This window comes from Pteropus alecto, unplaced genomic scaffold (genome assembly GCF_000325575.1).
Source record: "Pteropus alecto unplaced genomic scaffold, ASM32557v1 scaffold252, whole genome shotgun sequence".
NCBI lineage: Eukaryota > Metazoa > Chordata > Mammalia > Chiroptera > Pteropodidae > Pteropus > Pteropus alecto.
In genome coordinates, this window is record NW_006432449.1 from 236482 (window position 1) to 244830 (window position 8349).

The 8349-nt window shown below is 32.8% G+C and overlaps 1 pseudogene; it reads left to right on the forward strand.

The window, feature by feature from the left end:
* Positions 1 to 7604: 7604 nt before the first annotated feature.
* Positions 7605 to 7723, forward strand: LOC112476095 (annotated as a pseudogene).
* The last annotated feature ends 626 nt before the right edge of the window (positions 7724 to 8349 follow it).

Consider the following 8349-nt stretch of genomic DNA (forward strand, 5'->3'; position numbering starts at 1 on the left):
GCAACAATTTCAGGAACTGAAAATACACCTAGATGAACAGAATGAGTTCTTTAGCAAGGAGATTGAAACCCTCAAAAATAAAACAAAACAAAACAAAAATGAATAGACCTTCTGGAGATAAAGAACACACTACAAGAATTGAAAAATGAAATAGCAAGCTTGGGAAATAGAGTCGACCAAATAGAGGAAAGGATCAATGATATCAAAGACAGAAATCTAGAAATAAATCAGAAGGAAGAAGAGAGAAACCGAAGAATGAAAAATAATGAAAGAGAAATTCAAGAACTAGCTGATACCATCAGGAGAGAATACATAAGAATAAAGGGCACTATTGAAGGTGAGGAAAAGGAACAGGGACTAGAAAGCATTTTCAGACAAATAGTTGACAAGAATTTCCTAAATCTAAGGAATGAGCTGGAGCTTGGAATTCAAGAAGACAACAGAACGCCCAATTATCTCAACCTAAAAAGGCCTTCACCAAGACACATTGTATTAAAATTATCAAAAATCAATGATGAAGGTAAAATTCTCAAGTTAGCCAGGGAGAAAATTACGGTAACTTATAAAGGTAAACCCATTAGATTATCCTCGGTCTTCTTAGTGAAAACATTGCAAGTCAGAACGGAAAGGAATCAAATATTTTAACTACTACTGAAAGGAACTAACAGCCTAGATTAATGTATCCAGCTAAGCTTTCTTTTAGATATGAAGGAGAAATTAAGACCTTTTCAGACATACAAAAACGGAGAGGATTCTCCACTACAAAGCCTATACTACAGGAAATACTGAAAGGGGTCAGTTCACCTAAAACAATATGACAAAAAAATATGTACATAATTAGAAGTAAAGTGACTATCAGGCAAATAGAAGCAGAGGAGTGCAACTTTTACTAAGAACAGGGCATTACAAGCTTAAACAATTAAAAGAGATTTGCTATTTCGAGATAGTAGTGAATGTTCAACATACATAGAGACGAATTGAAACAATTTGCAGGCCTATCTCAAAAAACAAGAATGAGGCCAAATAAACAACCTAACATTTCATTTTTAAAAACTAGAAAACACGGCTGTATATATATATACACACACAAAATATATATACTATCCTTTTCATATTCGTAATGGTAACCACACATCAAAGGTTCAGAACCAAAGTATATATCATAAAATAAAAACAACTAGAGTCAAAATCCACAAAAGACAACCAAAATAAAGTAAACGGAAACACAAGTACAAGAAAGCAATAAAAACACCGAACTACCAGAAAGCAAAAGATAAAATGACTATAAGGAGACCTCATATTTCAATAATCACCCTAAATATAAATAGACCAAACTCACCAATAAAAAGGCGCGGAATTGTAGATTGGATCAAAAATCAAAATCCAACCATATGCTGCCTCCAGGAGACACATCTCAGCTCCAAAGACAAACGTAGACTCATTGAAAGCGGAGAAAATGATATTCAAGTAAATGACATTCAGAGAAAATTGTGAGTAGCAGTACTAATATCAGACAAAATAGACTTCAAAATAAAAAGTAAAAAAAGATACTTTACAATGATAAAGAGAATCATGCACCAAGAAGACATAATACTTATTAATATCTATGCTCCCAATCAGGGAGCCACAAAATATATAAAGCAATTACTAGCAGAACTAAAGGGAGAAACAGACCAAAACTCTATCATAGTAGGAGACCTAAATAACCCTCTGTCAGATATAGACAGATCATCCAAACAGAAAATCAATAAGGAAATAACATCCTTAAATGACACATTAGCCCACTGGCCATAGTTGACATTTACAGAGCCTTCCATCCAAAAACAACTGCTTATACATTCTTCTGTACTGCACATGGAACATTCCAAGAATTGACAACATGTTGGGACACAGAGATAGCCTCAATAAATATAAGAGTTTTGAAATCATGCCAACCACATTCTCTGATCATAATGCTTTGAAGCTAGAGATCGACTGCAAAAAGAAATCAGAAAGAACCACAAACACATGGAGATTAAACAACATGCTACTGAAGAATAACTGGGTCACAGAAGAAATAAAAAAAAAGAGATCAAGAGATACATAGAAACGAATCATAATGATAGTACAACATATCAAAACTTTTGGGACATGGCAAAAGCAGTCATAAGAGGAAAGTTCATATCATTACAGGCTTATCTCCAAATCAGTAATGAGCCCAGAAACACAATCTAATGCTTCATCTTAAAACTAGAACAGGAAGAAGAAATGAAGCACAAAGTCAGCAGAAGGAAAGAAATAATACAAATTAGAATAGAAATAAATGAAATGGAAAACAAAAAAATGATAAAAAAATAAATGCAACAAAGAGCTGGTTCTTTGAGAAGGATAATAAAATTGACAAACCCCTGGTTAGACTCACTAAAGAAAAAAGAGAAAGGACACAAATAAACAAAATCAGGGATGAAGGAGGGAAAATTACATTATTGCAGAAAGGATCATACAAGAATACTATAAAAAAGTACATAATACCAAATTGAATAACCTAGAAGAAATGGACCAGTACTTAGAAAAATACAACCTTCCTAGACTGAATCAAGAAGATCTGGAAAATCTCAGTAGACTGGTCAGCATTATGGAAATAGAAACAATCACCAAAAACCTACCAAAACATAAAAGTCCAGGACCAGATGGCTTCAACAGTGAATTCTACCAAATATCCAAAGAAGATTTAAAACCTATTCTCCTCAAACTCTTCCAAAAAATCGAAGAGGAGGCAATACTCCTCAACTCATTTTAGGAGGCCAATATTACCCTGATACCAAAATCTAGTAAAGATAACACAAAATAAGAAAACTAAAGACCAATATCTAATAAACACAGATGAAAAAATCCTAAGTAAGATACTAGTGAACCAAATACAGCAACATATTAAAAAGATTAAACACCACGATCATGTGGGCTTCATCCCAGGAGCACAGCGATGGTTCAACATATGCAAATCGATTAATGTGATACACTACATAAACAAATTCAAAAATAAGAATCATATGATCATATCAATAGATGCAGAAAAAGCCTTCGACAAGATACAGCATCCATTTATGATCAAAACACTTAACAAAATCGGTATAGAAGGAAAATACCTTAAAAGGAAGAAGTCAAACTGTCACTATTTGCTGATGACATGATTCTCTATACAGAACCCTAAAGACTCCACAAGAACACTTCTAGAAACAATAAGCACATACAGTAAAGTCTCTGGACACAAAATCAACGTTCAAAAATCCATAGCGTCCCAGTACTCTAATAATGAAGTGTCAGAAAAAGAATTGGAATAAATAATTCCTTTTTCAATTGCAACAAAAAAATAAAATAAAATACCTAGTAATAAATTTAATGAAACAGTTGAAGGACCTATAAAATGAAAACTATAAGACTCTATTAAAAGAAATCGAAGATGATATAAATAAATGGAAAGATATTTTGTATTATTGGATTGGAAGAATCGCCATAGTTAAAAAGACCTTATTACCTAAAGCATTATATAGATTTAATGCAATCCCCATAAAAACCCCATCGGCATTTTTAAAGAAATAGAACAAAAAAAATGGAATTGTATGGAAACATAATAGACCCTGAATTGCCAAAGCCATGCTGAGAAAAAAGAATGAGGCTGGAAGCATCACTCTGCCCCACTTCAAACTATACCAAACCGACAGTAATCAAAATGGTGTGGTATTGGCAGCAAAACAGACACACAAGCCAGTGGAACACAATCGAGAGTCCAGAAGTAAACCCATATATATATGGGCAAATAATTTTCAACAAAAGTGCCAAAAACATACAGTGGAAAAAGGAAAGCCACTTTAATAAATGGTGCTGAGAAAACTGGATGGCCACCTGGAAAAGAATGAAACTAGACTGTTGTATACCACTACACACTAAAATTAACTCACAATGGATTAAGGACCTAAATTTAAGACCTGAAACAATAAAATGCATAGAAGAAAATATTAGAACTAAACTCAAGGACCTTGGACTTAAAGAATATTTTATGAATTTGACCTCAAAAGCAAGAGAAGTAAAAGCAAAAGTAAATGAATGGGACTACGTCAAACTGAAAACCTTCTGCTCAGCAAAATAAATTGTCAACAAGGTAAAGAGACAGCCATCCAAATCTTGCCATCTACAACAACATGAATGGACCTAGAGGATATTATGTTAAGTCAAATAAGTCAGACAGAAAAAGACAAATACTAAAGGATTTCACTTATATGTGGAATTTAAAAAGCAAAATAAGTGAGCAAACAAAACAGAAACAATGTAATCGATACAGAGAGAATTTGATGGCTGCCAGATGGGTGGGAGCTTGGAGAGGTGAGTGAAAAGTGGAAGGGATTAAGAAGTACAAACTGGTAGTTATAAAATAGTCATGAGGATGTAAAGTATAGAATAGGGGATGTAGTAAATAATATTGTAATAACTATTTAAGGTATCATATGGGTACTAGATTTATTGGGGGATCACCTTGTAAATTAAAGAAGTGTCTAATATGTTGTACACCTGAAACTAATATAATATTGTATAACAACTTTAATTGAAAAAAATATATTTTTAAAAATGCATAACCTTTAATATGTTAAGAAATTTTCCTTTTATTTTTAGTTTTCTGTTTCTTGTTTCCTTCCTTTTTTCTTTCTTTTTTTCTTTTTATTTTTTACAGAAGACTAATAGCTTAATAATATATTTTACTTAGTGCTTATGGTTTAGAAACTATGCTATGCATTTTAAATATATTGTTCCTTTTTATTTTCAGAGCCACCCCTAAGAAATAAATACTATTATTAATCTTCATTTTATCTATGAGGAAACAAAGGCTCAAGAGAAGTTAAATTTTAATACATTATCCAAAGAATGATGGAAAGTTGGTACTCAAAGCTTGGTTGGTCCGACTGCAAAGGCAGAATTTTAATGAAATGCTATCATGAGGCATTATTAAGTACCTTTTTTATTAAGCCCTAATTTTTTGCAATTATCTCTTTTGGTCCTTATTTGTTTCTTTTTATTAACTGAGTATCTTCATACTTGAGTCAGCATCCTCTCAGGGATGACGGATTCTTCTGGTTTACTTGACTAGTTTTATTCTACTGTCCACTGAACTCTTCTGTCAGTGTCTGCTCTTTCTATCTTTGAGGAAGCTCTAACTACTTGCACATTAATTGGCAATATGGCATTAAATCACCTTCTGAGCTAAACTTTCCTCACACTGAGCAGGATTCAACTTTTAAGGATTAAAACCAAAAGATGTCAACAAGTCAGACCTTTTTTGCTTAAAATCAATTTTAATACTTTTAAGATTCTTATTTGGAAATAATTATACTTTGACAAAAAGTTGCAAAAAAATGTACAGGGAATTCCTGTCTGTGTACCCGTTATCCACTTTCTCCCAGTGGTATCATTCTGTATAACTAAAGTACAATATCAAACCAGGATATTGATAATGGTACAACCCACAGAGATTATTCAAATTCCACCAATTTTTCATGTACTCCTTTGTGTGTGTGTGTGTGTGTGTTTATATGTGCACATGCATGTGTGTAGTCCTATGTAACTTTATCACATGTATAGATTTACACGACCACCACCTTAGTCAAGATACAGAACTTTTCCCAGAGCTCCATCATGGTACCCCTTTATAGCCACATCCATATCCTTCACCCTAATCCTTAGCAATCACTAATTTGTTCTCCATTTCTAATTTTGTTACCTTAGTGATATTATTTAAATGGAATCATACAGTATGTGATATTTTGGATTTACTTTTTCACTCAATGTAATTCCCCCGGAATTCATCCAGATTGTTGCAAGAACCAATAGTATTACTTTTTATTGCTGAGCGTCATCTCATTGTATGGATGTACCACAGTTTATTTAACCATTCACCTATTGAAGGACATCTGGATTGATATCAGTTTTTAGTTATTATTAAGAAAGCTGCTTTAAATATTAGTGCACAGGTTTTTGTGTGAAAATGAAATAAATTTTCATTTCTCTGAGAAAAATTATTGAGTTTAGTTGGTTATCTTTTATATATATAAATATTGAAGCTTAGCAAATATTATTCTGAAATGCTTCAAATAAACATAATTTTTCTCCTTCATTAATGTGGAGAATTACATTGATATATTTTCTGTTTTTAAACTATATTAGAAAGGTAGATTGCATCGATATTGTGTCATTGAAAGAGGAATTCATGCTTACTTTACAAAACAAGGTAGAACAATAAAATATTTTGAGAAACATAACATTTTACATGGATTAATCTGGCCATAGAGTGTAGGATGGATTGAAGTGGGGGAGAAACAGAAGATAAATGATATGGCCAGGTGAAAAAAGGGATAATCATTTTATAGTGAAAAGATTGGGGGTACGAGAACAAGGAGATACCTATTTTAATCTCATTTCTGTCACCAAGTTAGTTGTACATGCAACATTCAGCAAGTTATTTAATTTTTCTTGGCTTCAGTTACTTCATCTGTAAAATGAGTGATTTGGCTTGGATCTGTAAAACCATTATTGCTTTATTGCCTTCAAAAGTGCAATTGTATCATTCTAAACAATGAAGAATTGATCAGGGAATTATTTTTTTCTAGTAGGAAAGAAAAACATAAGACAGACCTAATAGGCACTTTGAACGTAAGAATCTATTTGGCTCAGCCACTGATTGAATATAGAGCACAAGTGGTGTTGTCAACAAGACTTCCAAACTTCGAAGCAGAGAGAGAAAAGACAATGTCATTAATTCGATGGAAATGGAATTCAGCACAATAAACTCATTTTGGTAGAAGAACTTGTTAAGTTTATTTTTGGATGCTTGTCTGTGGACAAAGTAGCTGTGTTGTACAACTCCAAGAGGCAATATTTACATGGTAGTCTATGTAAATGGCTCCCCTCGCTTTTGAAGTTGTATTGCACAGTCTGCATAGCCGTATACAAGAGTCTTAACTCTGGACATCCAGATGTAAATGTTCAAAAGATGACTGGGTATGAGTCTGGTATTTGGGAAGGAGGATGCCTGGGAAATGTTAGCTTGAAGGTAAGTGGTTAGAAGTGGATAATCCGTAGAAACCATATATTGAGAAAGAAATGCATGCTGTGAATAGAACCAAACACTCAACTGTAATCAGTTGGATTCTTTCAAAATGCCTATATGAGAATATTACAAATATTTGTTTTATAGTAGTAAGGCTATACGCTCTCATTCTGTGCATGACGGTGCATAAAAAAACTCTGTACGGAATCTTTTATGGTATAATTACAGATTCCTCACTTCTCTAAAAATCAGATGATTCTAAAATTAACAAGAAGTAATATGTCTACATGTCAAGCATTTGGATGACAATGAAAAAAATAAATTTATTTCCCAGCAGATTCTTCCAAAAGTTTTACTCTAACAAAAAGAAATTAGGGTATAAAAATAGGCAAAGATTCCTATGTTCTTATCTTCTTAGATAAAATGAGGAACTCTTCCTAAATTGTATTTATTCTCATGTATTCACTCTGCACATTGTGGTCATAAATCTTTCTGGTTGATGGTTAGTCTGTTTAAAAAAATTATCTTGGTCTATGGACATGCCACCCTGAACGAGCCCGATCCCGTCTGATCGCAGAAGCTAAGCAGGGTCGGGCCTAGTTAATACTTGGATGGGAGACCACCTAGGAAGACCTGGTGCTGTAGGCATAAAAAAAATATTTTATACTCGCTTTGGCAGCACATATATTTTTTTTAAAAAAGTCTCTTGTGAGGATGCTAGTCTGAGAATGAATTATGAGACATAAAATTGAAATTTACTATTGAGAGGACCACCTGTGTTACTTTTGAGTTAATACAATGGATCTTTGTGAACTCTTTCTAGGGGATACATGGTTTGACTAAATAACTGAACAATATGAAGAAAACAGGTATTTCTAAACGTATATTTTCTAACTAATCTTGACTTTCAATGTCAAAGTGTGATTCTTCCGGTCTGTTTACCCATCTACTCATTAATTCATAAAATCTTTAGGTACTGAGCCAGTGTATGAACCAGGTAAGGAAATAAACTTGTTATGTTATAAACAACTTATTTCTACTTAACTTATATTACCCAGCTTAATCACATTTAAAGCCATAAAAAGATTTTTTCCAGTTTCCAAAAATTAACCCACCTTCAAAGAACTACTGAGAAGAATCAAAACAGTGATCCATAGACTGTGAAGATATTCTTGAAGTCAAGATCCATACAGTTTTTTAATGCATAATTTATATTCTTTTTTTTCCAGTTTTATTGAAATATAATAGACAATTAGTTACTCATATTTACATTG